Source organism: Bos grunniens, chromosome 7, assembly GCF_055505025.1.
Source record: "Bos grunniens cultivar Pamir isolate PY7600 chromosome 7, Bosgru_T2T1.0, whole genome shotgun sequence".
Classification (NCBI taxonomy): Eukaryota; Metazoa; Chordata; class Mammalia; order Artiodactyla; family Bovidae; genus Bos; species Bos grunniens.
The window spans coordinates 61,756,238-61,773,852 of record NC_141171.1 but is presented as its reverse complement, the minus strand read 5'-3'; the positions used below and the strand labels follow the sequence as shown (position 1 = coordinate 61,773,852).

The 17,615-nt window shown below is 54.9% G+C and overlaps 1 protein-coding gene and 1 long non-coding RNA gene across 5 annotated transcripts in view; both read right to left on the bottom strand.

Annotated features, from left to right (window-relative positions):
* The window catches only part of NDST1 (N-deacetylase and N-sulfotransferase 1), an 87,935-nt gene extending 71,952 nt beyond the window's left edge, over positions 1-15,983 (bottom strand). For 2 of the 4 annotated variants that reach the window (XR_015167743.1, XM_086412452.1), the window contains exons 1-2: positions 15,770-15,983; positions 14,838-14,896 (exon numbers count right to left, since the gene is read on the bottom strand). The gene's annotated coding sequence lies outside the window, so the exon portion shown is untranslated. Of the gene's footprint in view, positions 1-3,194; positions 3,337-14,837; positions 14,897-15,330; positions 15,489-15,769 lie in introns of those variants that run through there. The other 2 variants (XM_086412453.1, XM_086412455.1) reach the window with 2 other exon arrangements.
* Positions 15,984-16,017: 34 nt separating this feature from the next.
* Positions 16,018-17,615, bottom strand: part of LOC147369680 (uncharacterized) — a 40,284-nt gene continuing 38,686 nt past the window's right edge. The window contains exon 2 of the long non-coding RNA XR_015167750.1: positions 16,018-16,114. This is a non-coding gene — a long non-coding RNA (uncharacterized LOC147369680). The remainder of the gene's footprint in view (positions 16,115-17,615) is intronic.

Genomic DNA, 17,615 nt, shown 5'->3' with positions numbered 1-17,615 from the left:
GGTGACAGATGGGAGGGGGGCGGCCTTGTGAGACCTTGGTCAAGTGCCCTGCTTTCTCTGGATCTCAATTTACCCAGCTGTTAAGAAAAGTCCCTGGAATATCTCCAGAGCCCTCTCCACCTCGAAAAACTCTTGGACCCTGGGAAAACAAGCAATGCCTGGTGACAGCCTGGCTGCCAGCCACGGGGGAATCTGAAATGTCCTTGGCTGTCCTGGCACGATTCAACTGCTGGGTAACAGGCTTGCAAAAGCACAGGGCTCGGTCAGCATGCCTGGGCACCACTGAAGTGTGGGTCCTAAGGGGGCCACATTCCACCCATTGTCAACCCCTCCATGGCTCCAGTGGAGTAAGCAGCCGGGCTGGACCCAGACCAGGAACCGAGGTCACATCCAAGCGCCCAGTGGAATGTCACTCCAGGCCTGCCCTGCCCTGATCCTGTCCAGACAACCTGAGGACACTCAACGTCACCCACCTCTCAAAGCCCCACACTCACATTCCCCAAGGTCAGCCACTGGGATGTAGAGACAAGGGGTTCTGTAGGAGATCTTAGGGAAAATGACCACCTCCATTCCCACGGGACGTGCGCAAGGCAGAAGCTGCCCACGCCACGTCAGTGAAGACCACCAGTTAAAGGAAGGGCGGAGAGTCCATTGGGGTGGCCCTCAGGTGTCACTCCTGCAGGTGGATGGGGTTCAGCCAAACTCACAGCTGCCTCTTCAGAGCACGTGTGAACGTCTCCTGCTCTACAGCCTGCCATGGCTCCCACCACCTAAAGCCCCTTAACCTGACCCACTGCACAGCCACTGTTACTAATAGCCTCTGTTCACTGCGGGTGGTGTCTGCCGAGGCCGTGGCTGTGTGCGTTTTCTCGTTTAACCCCCACAGAAACTCTGATGCAGGATGCAGGTACTATGGTTGGCCTGTTTCCACAGATGAGAAAACTGAGGCTCAGAGAGGTTATGCCAGTGGCCCAGAGTCTCACAGCCAGGTGGCAGAACAAGGACTTGATCCACACTGGACTTTAAGCCAGGTTCTTAACCTCTGAGTTCAGCCTACTCAAGTGCTCCCTGCCACCCTCAGAACCCTGGGGCCAGCTTAACACTTCTATATGCCTGAGGGGAAACCAAAGCACAGAGAAAAGCCTCTCTCTGTTGGTAACCAACACAGGGAAAGGCCTGAGGCCTCTGGCCTCCTCTTCGAGGACTCCCCCCACGCCACCCACCCTAGGAGGAACCCCCACCCAAGGAAACACACCAGGCAGAAAGGCCAGGACCACCGCCAAGACAATGAGCCCTCAGAATCTGCCTTCTTCCTCTGTCCAGAAGGAAGGGGGAGAAAGGAGCAGGTTTACAAAGAAAGAAAAAGCACATGAAAGGCCCAGGAAATGCTGCTTTTACAGACAGGTTCTCAAGCGTCTGGAAGGTCCTCCAGGGCACCCCCACACCCCTCCAACAATAGGAATGCCCAGGACAAACCTCTACCCGTGCGTCTCCCTTCCCCCAGGCGTGCCCCTAACTAGCATATCTGATCTGAAATCTCCATTTCTCTCCCTAAACCTGCCATCCTGCAGCGTTCCCTATCTCCATAAATGTCCTTCCAGTCCCTCAGACCAGAAACCTTGCCGCTGACACTTTCTTCCTCCCACGCCCCCCATCTGATCCATCAGCACACCATCCTGAGACACCCATTCGGAGTCCGACCCCTTGCCACGCTGAGCTGTACTGCCACCGTCACACCTCGCTCCCTCCCGGCCTGGCCATGTCCTGCTTCCACCCTCCTGACTTCTCCCCGCCCGCAAACGTGAGTCAGCCCTCGGCCCCGGCCCTGGCCCCTCAGCAGCTTCCCCTTAACTCAGACTCAACAGCAAAGTCCTCTGGAAGGCCCAAGAGGTCCTAGGCGGTCCTCCCCGGCCCGCGCTGGCCGCCTCTCCTCCTAGGGCCGCTCTCACTCTGCCCCTCCCCACGCCAGTCTTCTGCTCCTCAAGCACATCCCAAACCCTCTTGCCGCGAAGCCTTGTGCAGCTGCGCCCTCTGCCTGGAATGCTCTTCCCCACACACCCTGTGGCTCCCTAGCTCCCTCCTGGAGTTTCCCGTCCCCTCACCAGAGATTTTCCATGACCCCCACCCCTAACACAGCAGAGCCACTCACTCAACACAGCTTTGTTTTTGTGGCAGGCACTCTGGCCACCTGACTAATAGCCACTATTCATCAGTTTGTTGACTCACTCTCACCACTAGAATGTCACCCCCAAGTCCAAAATAGGGACCGGTCTGTTTGTTCACTGCTGTGCCCAGAAAAGTGCCCGGGACAAAGTAGATGCTCAATAAAAATGTGTTGGCGGAAGGACTATGACTGCCCTCATCTGAGCATCTGTTGGTTTCTTCAGCCCCGAGGAGACCAGGAGAGCCTGGAGGTGAAGTGAGACTCTGCCTGTACCAGCTGGAATCTTGACAGTTGTCACATGGGCAGTCCTGGAACAAGTAACTCCTTGAACCTGAACAGGACTTACACTGGTCCCTGTCGATGCCTGTGCCCACTCTTCTGGCTACTTCTGGGTCTGACAGCTGGGCCCATGGGGCAGCTCCCATCCCGGCGGGAACACGGACTGGGCTGCAGCTGGGCTCCCCCCCGCCAGCCTGCCAGTGCTGCCGGGGTCTGGCATCTGACAAAGGCTGCCCCAGGCCCCCAGCCAGGGGAGGTGGAGGAGGGAGGCCCAGTGCCACGCCTGCCCTTCTCCTGTTGTCAGCAGGAGGACCTTCAGAAGGAAGCTTTGTTCTCAGAATAAAGAGCAAGAATCCCAGTGCCAGGCGGAAACGGGCACAGAGGCAGCTGGCCCATTGGAGACAGTTTAAGGAAAAATGAAAAAAAAATGGGATGGAGGATGTCTGAGGGGTAATCTGCACACCCAACCGGTTTCATGCCTCCAGGGTGGCTATGACGATGGTAGCTTCGCTTTTCCAGGCCAAGCCTCGAGGTTGTCACAGACAACCAGATGATTGTCCCAGCTCGGGGGGTGGGGGTGGGGGGGGTGGGGGGGGCTGGCACTGACCCTGAGGAGGGAGGTGAGGACGGAGGAGTGGATCCTCGCCTGAGAGTCAGAAGACCTGGGTCCAAGCCTGGCTTTCCACATAACCACATGAGACGCGTGGGAGGGAGGGGACGTCCCTCCCTCCGCGTATCTTGATGTACCCACCTGTAAATGACTTCTGCCGGCCTGTGCTTGAAGCCTCAGCCTGTCTGCCACCAGACCACCCAGCGAGGTACCTCTGAGCCTGGGGCCAGGTCACTGGCAGCCCAGGACAGTCCTCCAACCTTCTTGGGCACAGGCCCTGCCCACTGGGACCGGGGCTTCCAGCCTGCCTCCTCCCCTGCCATCAGGGCCCTCCTCTCCTGAGCTGTCTGTCACCTGAGCAGTGTTGAATCCCTCTGGGCCTGGCCCAGACTCTGACACCTGCCCAGATCCCCCCGTGAACCCCTCCCAGGATGGTGCTCCAGACACTTTCAGTCACAACCACCGGAGGAGCCCAGTGTGTCAGTGCACAAAAGGTGAACAAGCAGCCCAGAGAGGGAAAGGGGCACGAGATGTCACATAGCACAAACATACCCAGAGGTCCACCCTTCCAGCCCTGGGCTCCCTAAGCCAAGATAGGGTCTTCAAGGCATGTCTATAGAGCCTCGCATCTAAATCCTCTAGGAGGGGGATACTATACTCTGTACTGAAGGACTCAAAGATGAGGGTCAGAAACCTGCATGCTTTTTTTCTTTAAAAAAAAAAAAAAGCTTCCCAGATTTTTCTTGTACCCAGAACAATTGTGACCTCTCAGCTAAGACCTCTTCCAAAAGGGGACATCTTAGCTGGTCTCCAGGGAAGGTTAGGATTTCCATTAAGAGAGTAAAATAAGCCTTACACAGATAGATAGCTGAACAAAGAAGCTGGGGGTTAAAGCACATTCTCTAGGAGAAGAATAAAGCAGAGAAAGGCCTGAAGGAGGGAAAACCCAGTCCAGTAAACACTTGAACTGACTCTCCCCCACCATCTCCCATCTCCCCAGGATGCAGAGGTTTGCACTTGATGCCATCCAAAGGCTGCTGATCCCAGCCTCCCTCTGCCCCGAAGCTCCTCCAAGCCCCGGGGGAGAGTGGAAGGTGGAGACAGCTGCAGGGGAAATGTCCCTCTCCTTGCTTATACTGCAGCATGGGGATGACTCTCTGAGTGACTGTTTATCCCCAGCTTAAGAAGCTGCCGGGGTCAGTGGCTAAGCAGTCACAGCTTATCTGGGAGGAGGATTCTCAGGCCACGGGGCAGGCTGATCCAGAGGCTTCCATTAAATGGAATCTTCACAGCTGGTGAGGCTCAGCAATGCCCCGCCTTCGTTCATAAGGGGAACATTTATTATGCTCCTGCTGTGTATGCAGTCCTGAGCTTGAGCACAGTGCTTGAAGGGACAGAAAGAGGTGTCAGCTACCCCCCACCACCCTCAAAGAGCCCACAAAGCTGACAGACAGGGCACCATACCACAGCACAGGAGAGCGAGCCAGCCATGCCTACAGGACAGGGTCGAAAACTCAGATGCCTAGGAGGCTAGAAAGACTGTGCAAGTGTGCCAAGTGGCTTGGGAGGGATGGGGCAAAGTGGAGCTTACGTGCTGCATCTCCAATAGTGGCCATTGGAGAACTAGGCTCAAAGTTTTACAATCTTCTCATTTTTGAAGTAAAGCCAGAAGTTGTGATCTTACGTAAAATCTCCTGTTGGCAACTAGCCCAATATTTGGTGTGGGCCAAGTAAAATCTGCCCCTGGGGTGGATGTGGCCTGCCAGTCTGCGGCCTCTGTTTTCTTAAAGAGAACAGAATGCAAAGCTCAGAAGAGGCGGCTCCCTGTAGCCGAGATACTAGGGAAGGCTTCCTGGGAGAGGAGGCCTGGCGCTGGGCTGCAGGAACGGGTAGGTCACTCCTGGGGAGGGAGTCATAGCGGGGTGGGGGGCAGGCGGCGTACCAATTCAAGCCTTAAGGACCATGGGTCAAGGGCACCACCCGCCAGCCTATAGCCTGCCCATCCCCCTAAAAAGGAATCCTGGTCTCCATCCCCAAAGCAAGCACAGAGGCATCATCTCTGTCTGTCCCTAGGTGGCCGCGGGAGGGGCCACTTGCCCAGCAAACCTCCTAACTAAACCAGTCGGTGGCAGAATAGCACGGGTTTGATTTCATCCCTGGAGCTTGAGGAACAGGTCAGCTAATGTAACAGCCCCACGGGGGGGAAGGGAGAGGAAGAGACAATGGAGGACAAAATGAGGCTGAGAATCCCGTCCTGCCTGGCCAGGCCCCACCTGTTACATAATCCTGCCTCAAGGCACCTGTGAGGGCCTGGGCTGGGGAGACCCAGGATGCAGAAGGTTCCCCCGCCTCCCCCTGCCCACTGCTGCTTTTCAACCCTGCCCCGCAGCTCCTGAAAAGCCCAACAGAGCTGTGGGTGGAGACTAAGACCCCAAGATAAGGCACTTAACAGGATCACACAGCAAATTAGCAGCAAAGCTGAAACTGATAATAACAGCAAACTTTAACCAAGTGGTTACTTTGTGCCAGGCAGAGCACAAATCCTTTACACATATTATCTTTATCTTATATAAAAAGTCCACAACACCTGTAGATAACTACTCTCATTTTTCCCACTTTACAGATGGGGAATTGAAGCACAGGCATACTAACTTACCCAAGGTGATGCCAGAGCTGGCTCAGAGGAGGAGCCAGTTTTCAGAACCCAACAGTGGCCTCCAAAACCACACAACGAACCATGAAACTACACTGCCATCAGGCTACTTTCTGCGAGAACCATACTGGCTTTCAGCTTCCTTCTCTCAAGCCCTCAGGGCATGCATGCAGCCCCCTGCCCTCCTGTCAGCACTTTGGGGGCCACCGAGTCCTCTGACAACCTGATGAAACCTACAGATTCTCTCTGCAGAAAAATAATCCACAGAAATGCCTACAAAACATTGCAGGAGATTTGAGGGGCTCACACAGCCCTGAGCTGGGGAGCAAAGCGGATCCAAAGCATGGAATACTCCAAAGTTGGGGGGAAGAGGAGGAAGGGGACTCCCCGAGGCTCTCTGAGCCCCTCATCTCTAAACTTGGAGCCCAGATGGACAGCCACGTTAGTCCACAGGCGTGGGCATGCATTAGGGCCCAGGGCCTAGTCATTTCTTCAGGGCTGGGAGAAGAGAATGAATCACGATATACAATAGCCCCCGCCTCTGCACCCACTGGGAGTGACTCACAGCTCCCAGCTGCTAGGCAGACAGTGCACAGCTGGGCCCCAGCATCTGGACGGGGGTGGCATCGCCAAGCTTACCACCATGCTTCCCCACCCCGCGAGTCACCATTCAATGGGTCACCTGTCTACAGGTTAGACCTGGCCTTGCCCAGGATCTAGCGGCTCTGTTTCCAAGAGGGGACCCTCCACAGTCTCCACTGGGCTCCAGGCCAGCTGGTGCCATGGGAGCAAGAGGTGACGACAACTGCCCCTTACAAGGTACTGCAAGACCCGGGCTCCCGTCCCAAGTCTCCCGCTGCCTCACTGTGCAACCTCAGGCAGCACCCCCACCTGTCAGAGCCTCAGTTTCACCAACTATAAAGTGGGAAGACGAACGTATCAAGTCCTACCCAGCGCCACAGCCCCGAGTCTATAAACAGCAGCACTGGACAAATTTCACAGAGCCTTGGGATCCTGCTTTCAGGAAGTTACATAAACATCCTTCGGAGAAACAAAAGTCAAACCTAAAGACTTTTTTTTTTTTTCCTGTAAGGATATCAAGAAGCCCTTTTTATAGTCTGACTTCCCCCATTCTACTTCCATTGTTTCAAATATCCTCTCAGGACCTAGAAAATACATTTGGTTTCCGTCTGGGGTCTGGGCTTCTTGGTGTTCTTCCCCTTGGATGCCGCCCCACCCTCCTTGGCAGCTTTCTCCTCCGGACACACCCTTCTCTACCCCCAGCCCAGCACTGGTCTGGGCCAGCCTGAGGGCTATGGCTACCCAGCCTGCCAAAGGAGGGGTGGGGGGCAGGGACAGTTTTCAGGAAACAAAGCCTCCCCTGGTCAGAACAGAGAGCGCTGCAGGTCTGGTCCCAATCGTGACACGGTGGGTGGCCCTGTGTGGGTCCCTGCTCCCCACTGAGAGATGAAGGGTTTCCTATACTGTGTCAGGGATGCTCCTGCACTGCACCCAAAGACATGGAGGCAGATGAGAACAGCAGGGTGCACACTGGGCTCTCTGATCACAACTCCCCAAACCCTCCTGCTAAAACCAGAGGAGACCCGGGTTTTTTCTCTCTGATTTTATTTCCTGCTCTAGCTGTGGGGCCTGGAACTCAGCTCAGCGCCTCTTTGAGCCTCAAATGGCCCATCCATGAGACAGGGAGAATGATAGTGTCTGTAGTGGAGGCCATGATTTGGAGGCTTGAGCCCTAACCACCCCCACACAATCCCATCACCCCTCCTCAGTAAAGCCTGACTTACTCCTATGATAGAATGCAGCTCTATAAACCCTGCTACACAAACACACCAAAACAATCCTCCATAGCCTCTCTTCCAAGGAGATCATGCTTCTAAGGCCCCCACAATAAAATTCCTAGATTTCTACCACCTATGACTATGTGCCCTCAGTATTTTCATCTGTAAAATGGGGCCAATAATGATGCCAACCTTATAAGATTACTCTGGGGATCACTCCAGAGATTACATGGATGTGCCTAGCAAGCATTGACAAGCTCTCCACAAATGTGAGTGGCAATTATACGATCACCATCATTAAAATGACTGAGACACTTTAAAACCATTGGACTGGTAACAGCTAAGGCCCCGTGGCCCTCTTGGACCGCATCTGGTCACTGTGACCACACATGCATGCATGTGCCCCCGACCCCAGCACACACCCTTCTCTGCAGCAGGAACCACTCTCTGCCCCCAGTGCTAGAACACAGTCAGCCAGCCTATCTCTGGCACCCATCCTTGCCACCCACAGAGTCTGCCACCTGCAAGTCCCCCAACCTCCCAAGTGGCCCCGGCACTGTCTCCTGTAAGCATGTGGCACAAGACTGTTTCCCAGGCAGAGGAAGCTGTTACAAGACGGAGACTCTCTGAAGTCAGGCTAGAGAGAAACTGGGCTTTCCTTTGGGTCCCCTGCATTTGCTGGTGTCTGTATATGTTCAGAGCCCAGAGAAGCATCAATTTTTTTTTTTTTTTTTAATTACCCAACCAAGTACTTTTGGAAGGTGAGCATGCATCGGAATCACCTGAGAAACTTACATTGTTGGATTCCCCCCCCCCAACTCATCAGTTTCAGATTCAGTAAGTCTGGGGTGGGGCTGGATAATTTGCATTTCTAATAAGTTCCCAGGTAATGCTGATGCCAATGGTCCAGAAACCAACTTTGAGAACCACTGACTTAACATGCAGGTGAATAAGGGAAAGCGTCTGTGAACAGGTGATGCTAACAGTCCTGTAAACACACTAGCAGGAGCTGCCCAGGGTAAGGGCAGGAGAAAGGGGACCTGGGCAGACGGTGCAGCCAGAGAGAAGGCCCTGCGAGGACGACTTTCATTTCGCCTCACCTGGCCTCTGCCTGGGCAGGCAGCATAAACCAGAGGTGGCTGCGTAATAACCACAGCAAACCTCTACCGACCGCCACCCCAGACCTGCCCTGACAGGCCCATCCTTGGCCGGCCCACAAGTGAAGAGAATCCATGCTACGCCTCATGGAGCCAGACCTCTCAGGTCTCCACTACTTCTCAGCGAGGAGCAGCAGGATTCCGCTCCACACCTCCAGACACATCCCTTTCCATCTTGGCCAGCTCAGACTGCTTCCGCGTTTCCAGTGCCTCCTGCAAGTCAGCTTCATCTGACCGGAGCAGTCCCTCAGAAACCACCAGACAGCAAGGACAGACCCGCCAAGTTTGAACCTCTCCAGGCCACGTCACCCACCTCGCTGGGCCTCAGTCGCCACCTCTGCTAAAGGGGGGTGATAACAGTGCCCACCTCCTTCTGTTGTTGCGAGAATGAAAATGGGGTCCTTGGTCATTAGCTACATCATCAGCTACAATAACCATATCTATTCTGGCCTGGGCTTGCAGCTAAGCATCCTCCTTGTGTTTTCTTTCTAAATGCCATGAGATGAGGACAGTTATCCCCTTTGTACAGATGAGAACCTACAACAGCTCGCCCAGGGTCCCACCAAGTAGGAAGTGGCCCCGCAGAGATGTGAACCCCGCTTATCCTGCTCCAGAGCCTGGTTTCCAGCCTCTTCTCAATGCGTGTCCCCGTCAGCCCACCCTGAGATCCAGCCCAGGTCACCTCTCCCTGCCACCATCCTCTCCCCCTTCCTGGGGCACAGGGAGGCTGGGCAGGAGGCCTACAGAGGTTGCAGCCTCCACAGCGGCCCGCAGTCTAGGGTATGGGCCCCTGGTCTTGAGGGCGGTCAGGAGGCCTGCCAGCTGGGCCAATCCATCTGGCACAAGTTTCAGGTACCACTCAACAGGGCCACCAAGGAGGAGGCTGGGACTATAGAACTTGAGCATCTCAATGATGAAAGAAGAGAAGAACGGGTTTCCCTGGTGGCTCAGCGATAAGGAATCCACCTGCCGATGCAGGAGACACAGGTTCGATCCCCTGAGAAGATCCTGTATGTCACTGAGCAACTAAAGCCCATGCACCACAACTACTGAGCCTGTGTTCTAGAGCCCAGGAGCTGCAATGACTGAGTCCCCTAGATGCAAGCACTGAGGCCCTCGTGCCTGTGCTCCACAAGAGAAGCCATCACAATGAGAAACCCACACACAACCAGAGAGGAGCCCCCACTCTCCATAACTACAGAAAAGCCTGTGCAGCAGTGAAGACCCAGGACAGTAAAAAATATAGTTAGTTTAAAAAAGGAAAATCAGATGTAACCAAGAGAGTGAGATCCTGCGAGGCTTCCAGAATGAGACGGGCAGCTGCCATACCCCATGCAAATTGCCCTCTCTCTCCAGTCTCAGTTTCCTCACCCATACAAGCCTCAAGTCATTAGACAGAAAGCTTAGAAACCCCAGAGATTCTTCCCTTCATCTCTGGAAAGAGAGATCACCTCACAATAATTATGATAACCATTGTTATCTCCGAACAGCTCCCACTTACTGGGCTCTGACACTGGGTCAGGCACAGATCTACACCATCTCCCCGCAAAACAGGACTATTGCTATCCTCATTCTGCAGTTGAGGAAAACCATGCCCAGAGAGATTTAGATAATGTGATCTATATTCCACAGCTAACAATGACAGAGTTGGGACGTGAACCTGGGACTTCTGACTCCACTGTGCAAAGCTGTCCAAATCCACTGGGGCAGAAAGGGGCTGCCTGCAGCTACTGCCTCCAGAGCATGGAGCCTGGAGGAGAGGAGACATGTCCTTAAGGAGCCAGAATTCAAAACCAGGTGTATGAAGGTCCCTGTAGAGACCCAGATAACAGACTGTGCATGGAAAGCAGGCAGCAGGCAGTGCCAGCTCTGTGGATTTAGAAAGAGGTTCTGCTGGAGCTGGGTACTGGCTGGGGAGGGACTCTGGGGTGGGTGAGCGGAAGTGACTGGGGAGCAGCGTCCTCTCTGTGAGCAGAGATGTGGAGACAGGAAGGGACTGGGGACACAGGGAGGGAAAGGGGACAGTTTCTTTGTGAGGGTCAAGGGGGATTGGGAGATAGGGCACTGTGGTCACATAGCAAGCCACCCACCTCCCATGCCTGGCCCTCAAATAAGTGTTCATTTGCAGTGCACATTTAAAATTAGACTAATCCAATCTGTATCAACAAATAAAACAAGCAGGAATAAAAAGGTGCAGGAGGCAACTGGACACAAACTTTTCTTCATTGAGGTAAGAGCATTAGGCTGTGTGTGTGTGTACGCTCAGTCATGTCTGACTCTTTTGTGACCCCATGGACTGTAGCCTGCCAGGCTCCTCTGTCCATGGGATTCTCCAGGCAAGAATACTGGAGTGAGTTGCCATGCCTTCCTCCAGGGGATCTTCCCGACCCAGGGACCGAACCCAAAGCTCTGCATCTCCTGCATTGCAAGCAGATTCTTTACCGCTCGCTGAGCCATTGGGGACCTCTATAATCCCTTTGGTAACAGACTGACTCTACCCCCAACACCACACAGTCCAAAACACCCCCATCCACCCCTTCTTCCAAGCTCCCAACCTCCAAGCTGAAGCTGACAGAGCTTTGTGACAGCCCCGCAGGCAGAAGAAAGTACCTTGGCTGGTGAGCCCTGAGACTGGGAGACTCTACTTTAACCTCTAATGAGGGGAAGGAGGCAGATAACCCTGGCCCCCTCAACATACATCCCACCCCATCCATTCCTCACTTTCAAACCAACCCCTAACTGAGTCAGCCTGATTCATGATTCAGCCTTATTTCCTCATATTTGAGGAAAGACAGACTGAACCCATTTCACAGACTGAGAAAGGAAGGCAGAAGGTTCCAGGTCTATGTGAAACCACAGGCCCTGGCAATTCAGGCTTTGGTGGCTGATCTAGATAGAAATCCTGAGGGGCCTCCGAAAGGGCAGCTGGGCTGAGGGTTTCCATGGGGCAAAGGCTCTCCCAGGCAGAGCGCCGCAGAGGAACTTCTAGAAACGCACAGAAGGGGCAGTTCTGAAAAGCAATGAGAAAAATGAAGTGGAAGTGGGTCAAGCACACCCTAAACGCTGAGATTCTCGGGTGAAAAGGGAACTGAGAGAAGTCACCCAGGCCTGACCGGCCTGGCACATGCTTTCTGCACCCTCTCCAGATTCTCTGCGTGCTGTCAGCAACGGGACCTTGCTGTCTTCCCAGGCAGTTTATGCCCGTTAGTGTCACTGTCACCCTCGGTGCTGTCTCTGCCTTTGAGAGCCACACAGGACAAGATTATGCCCTCTGCCCAGAGACAGCCCTGTAGGGAATTGAAAGCAGTGACACGGCCACTTATGGGTCCTTCCCCAAACCTTAGGCCACCTGTGATGACGCCATCCCCAAGGCACCTACAAAGTCCTGTAGCCTCCCCCTCCTTCCCTCTCAGTCCATCCTGTGGCCTGAGTCAGACTCCGGTCAACTTTCTGTTGGACCACAATTAGCATCATCTCTGAGCTGGTCTCAACCCTGCCAGTCTTGCCACCATCTCCAGCCAAATGACCCCCAAGAGAAGCAGCACAAGAGGGCAGAAACAGTTCAAACCTGGGCTCAATCACAGGTCTGCAAGTGACTCAACCCCTCTGAGCCTCCATTTCCTCATCTGAAGATGGGGTGGGGTTGGGGGTGAGCAGCAAGCAGCTACTTTGCAGGGGTATTGTGAGATTTCAATGAAGCGTCTGTAAGGAGCCTGGCACAAGACACAGCAACAGGCACCAACTCAATGAGCTGCTTACAACCCTCTGTCCTCTCCACCAGCCACAGAATAAGATCCAAACTCCTGAGCAAGATACTGCAAGCTCCCCATGACCTGATCTTGCCTCCCACTGCCCCCCTTCTTGCTGCCTGCACCCTCACAAGCACTTCCTCCCCCAGGAAGCCCTGTCGACATTAATAACCAGAAGAGCTTTTCCCCTCCACTGACCTTCCAAAGCCCATCTATCACTGATCACATCCTGCCTCTTCGCCATCACTTGATTCTTGCCTTCCCTCCCCCATCAGATTAGCAGACTCTCCAGTCAGAAAGCAGCAGCACCTCACCCCATTTCATTTCCCAGTCACCCCCATCCACATTTTCCATACATATTTAACAAATTACCCGAACGTTCCATTTCAAGTAAAGAATGTCCAAGTTCTCCAAACAGTCCAGATATTTCAAGCCATATCCTAAACCAAATCCCAAGCCAGCAGAAGTCTGCCCAGACTCCAGGGACTTACAGGCCTGTTTTTGACCTCAAAGTTTGCAAGACGGGTCACGCAGGTCCACAGCCCAGGGCAGAGAAAGCTCTAAGCTGCAAAAACCAGAGTCCATTCCTAAGTGTCTCACATGCAGGGTTTCTCAGTTGCCCCTAGGTCAACCCCCAGCCTATGATTTCATACCTTTAACCGCATCCTCAACTTGTGATTGTAAAACTGTCTTTGCATACCCCTGTGGCTGGAGATTCGCCATCCATCTTTTCATTCTTGCTGGCTTCTTCTCCTTTCACCTGTTGATTCTCTTGTTCTGATCATGACAAGGAGAATCTGACCACACACCAAGGGTCATTCCCATCCCTCAGGACTCTTTTCAATCCCCCACATTTCTGAGTGCCCTTAAAGTCTAGCTAAGTAGTCTTGTTCCTACAAACTGGCAATGAACTGTCAGTCCAAGACGACCCCCTACTCTCAGGGTCCAGGAAAAGCCTATTGACACTGCAAATCCCAGACTCAGTGCTGGAACAGCCCTTGGAGCAGTTAGAACAGTAATGCACAAACTTTCCTCTCCCCAAAACTTTATTCATTATCTACTCCCACTCTATTGTTTTAATATGTCATTTACTAACCAGCAATTTGTTTTCCATTTTTAAATAAATTTCTCAAGGTCCCTGCTCAGAGCCTGATCCATAGTCATGGAATGGTACCGCCACTAGAAGACTGGGCTAGCACAGAGCACTTATGCAAGTCAAAGTCTAGGCCACCCCACATTCATTCCTGGGCTATTTACTGAGGGCCTACAGTGTCCTCTAGGCTCAGAAACCCATGCAGTTTCCATGAGGATTCTGCAATCGAGACATGGGCTCAAACTCCACCCTTCATGACTATCCTCAAGGACGCTTGGGGTTGGGGCTCCAAAGCAGCCCACCACCTTTGCAATGAGGACCCTGCCAATGAGTCACACCAGAGGACACCTTGAACATAAGTCCCTTGGCCATAGGTTTCTCATCACCCCAAGGGCTCCGCTCCTGGCCCTACCTCTGCCCCTTGCTGATCTGAAAGTGACCTGGTCCGAATGGAGTTGGAAAGCTCTTCGGTCCCCCGGGTGCTGGGAAGAGACAGCCGCCAGCTGTCCCCGGCCAGAGCCGGGCAGAGCACCTCCCTGCACCACCCGCACGACAAGCGACTTGCTGCCATGGTCCCAGCCAGCAACAGAACTTGGACCATTATCCAGCGCCAGGCCCAGGCTCCAGCCCCCCACAATAATAAGAACCAAGGCAGGAGCAACACCTGGGGGTAAGGGAAAGGCCGAGGGTGTCCTGATAATTTCAAAGGAAAATGAGATCAGTCACAGCAGATCTTATAGAGCCCTGTAGTTGAGACTCAGGCTGGGGGAGGGGAGTCAAATCCAAGCTCCACTGCTTCTCACCTGTGTAACCTTCCCAATTTCTGTGCCTCAGTTTGCCCCTCTGTAAAATGTTGCTGATGGTCACGTGGTAGAATTAAACGCGATGAAGTATATAAGGCAATTAGCCCAGGGCCCGGCGTATAGTACACATAGGACACATACTTGTTGAATATAAGCATGCTCCTGTTTACTAAGGTACCTCATTTCATTCTTATCCTGACCCGTTCTTACACTTTGCCCATTCTACAGGTGAGAAAATTGAGGCTAGGGGAAGGTAAGGAATCGGCCCAAGCTTACACAGCTGGGCTGTATGACAGGCACTCGGGTCAATCTGAACCTCAAACCAGGGAAAATAATGCCCAGGCCATTCCAAATGCTCTGGGCGGGTGGGTACAGCACCGGGGTGTGATGGTGGGGCTCTGTATCCCCAGGGCTTGGCATGGCTCCTCGCTGACCCACGGGAGCCTGAGTCTGGGAAAGAGCCAGGAGGCCAGTCCCCAATTTCCCAGTTTGTCGCCGAGCCCTCGCGTCCACATACGCCCCCTTCTTACCTCGTCCCAGGTTGTTAAAGGGCAGCGTTCAAAGCGGGGGTGTCCTTGCTTCCGAGAACCTGAGGGAGGAGGGGAGTTAAGAGACCAGACAGATCACTACCCAGGGAAAACCGGTCCGGCTGCCTTACCCTTCCCGAAACGGGGACCCGGCCTCTAACCCCCTCCCTCGCCAGACAAAAGTTTCCCCTGTTCGGGAGTGGGGAGGGGGAGGGGGCATTCCTCGTGAGTGACATTATCCGTGACCTACAGCTGCCGCGCTGCCCTCGCCCGCACCCCGGCCTGCCCCTGGCCCCCGCGCGGTCCCCCACCCCTTTGTCCTCCCACCCCCGCGCGCGGGGCCCCGCGGACGCTGCGAGCCCGGCCGGCGCCCGCCCGCACCAAACTTGAGCCGGCAGCCACTCGGGCCCCGCGCGGCCTGCACGCCCGGCTCGACTCGGGCCCCGCCGGCTCGGCGACAGGGGACTGGCCGGCCCCGGCTCTTCCAGCCTCTTACCTGCCTCGGCTAGGGCGCCACCCGGGGGAGGGGGCGCTCCCGGCGAGCCGCCGGACGCCTGGGTCCCCCGGGCCGAGCGCGCGCCGCGGGGCTCTGGCCCGGGCCGGGGTTAACCCCTTCGCGGCCGCCTCCCGCCGCTCCCACCCCCGCTCCACGCCGCCGCCGCCGCCGCCGCCGCCCCGCCTTCCGCAGGCTCTCCACCCCCAGGCCCTCCCTCCCGGTGCCCAGCCCCCAGTCCCGGCCCCCGGCAGTGCGCTGGGGCACCGCTCAGCCTCCCCCCTCATCCCGCGGTGGGAGGTGGGGGGGTCTCCCAGGAGACTGGAAGTTGGGGCGCGCCACCTCGCCCCCGCGCGGGCCCGCGGAGCACAGAGGGGTGAACCCGCGCGCCAAGGGACCCCCCCACCTGCCTCCCCTTACATCCTCCGGCCCCAGCGCCTACCTCCCCGAATCTCGGCGGTGGAGGCGGGTTTCGATCCCCTGGTGGAGCGTGGGTGCCGGCCGGAGATCGGCGCCGGAGGCCCGAGCGGCCGGTGGGCGTGCGGCGAGCACCCCGGGGCGGGGGCCGGGGCGGGACTGGGCGCTGCTATCGGGGCTGGATTTCTCGGCTTCCACCCGGATTCTCCCTCGGCTCTCCCGGCCGATTCGGTGCTGCTCGGCGACCACGTGACGCGGGCTGCCTTTGACCCCAGTCTCGGAGCGGGTAGGGGGCGGGGGCGGGAGGGGGTGTCAGATGCGGGACCCACGAGGGCCCGAGGCGGCTGCCGGGAGTCCCGGAGGCGGTGACCTCGAGGAAACAAAGCCTGAGTGAAGCCAACAAGTTATTCGGGGTCAAGGAGGGAACAGCACTGAGGGGTCGGAGAGGCTGCAGAGAGACCGAGGGAGACAAAGACCCGCGCCGGCTAGGCTTCCAAGGGCCCTGGGGGCGGCCCGCCGGGCCCGAGGGGGCCTCGTGGCTCTGCCGCCACTAGGCTTGTGACAGCCCTCCAGGGCCTCCTCTGATGGCTCCCCAACAACCAGGTCTCCGCTGGAGTGGACCCCTCCTGCGTGCGCAGTTCTTCCCGGCACCCCCTACCCCTTTGCCCTTACTCTCGAAAACCCCTTTATTCCCTTTACCTTGATTATCTTGTTCATTTACTGGTTTCATTGTTTACTAGAATGTCATCTCCCCCAACAAGTTGTTCCCAGCTGAATTCCCAGCGCCTGGCACATAACAGGCAGATGAAGAGATGGATGACATTGTACAAATCTCTTCTCCCACTGAGCCTCAGTTTCCCACCTCCAGTGTTATTTCAAGGATCTCAAGGACCCTGCAAATTAGGCAGGATTACAGTGGTCATCCTCATTAAATAGATGAGAACCTTGAGGCCCAGAAAGACAAAATGATTTCTGGGAGTCTCCTAAGTGGCTGAGAGCTGGAGCCTGCACACAGATGTGTTTGTTCCAGGTAGAGCTTTTTGCCATCCATGAGCCTGTCTGTAAAATGAGGGGCTGGGTCATTAGTTGATTGGTTGATTAGGAGCCATAAGGAGTTTGTTTAATGATGTAGATCACCAGGCCCCTACCCTACCCTACAGGTCTGACTCATAGGCCTGGAGTGAGACTAAAGCAAATTTGGAAAGCAGTAGATTGGTGGTTTCCTAAGGGCCTTCAGAGGCTCAAGATTACCTCACTGTAGGAGCAAAGCTTAAAGAAAAAAAAAAAAAATATGGAACTATCATATGACCCAGCAATCCCACTACTGGGCATATACCCTGAGAAAACCATACCTGGAAAAGACACATGCACCCCATTATTCGTTGCGACACTTTTTACAGTAGCTAGGACATAGAAGCAGCCTAGATGTCCACTGGGAGAAGGCAATGGCACCCCACTCCAGTGTTCTTGCCTAGAGAATCCCAGGGACAGGGGAGCCTGGTGGGCTGCTGTCTCTGTGTGACCCCAGAGTCAGACACGACTGAAGCGACTTAGCAGCAGCAGCAGATGTCCACTGACAGATGAATGGATACAGAAGCTGTGGTACATACATACAATGGAATGTTACTCAGCTTTAAAAAAGAAGGCATTTGAGTCAGTACTAATGAGGTGGATGAACCTAGAGTCTATTTTACAGAGTGAAGTAAGTCAGAAAGAGAAAGACAAATACTGTATATTAACACACATGTATGGAGTCTAGAAAGAAACCTGTCTGCAGGGCAGCAGTGGAGAGACAGACGGAGAGCAGACTTGTGGACATGGTGTGGGAGGACAGGGTGGCAAGGATCGAGAGAGAAGCATGGAAGCATATC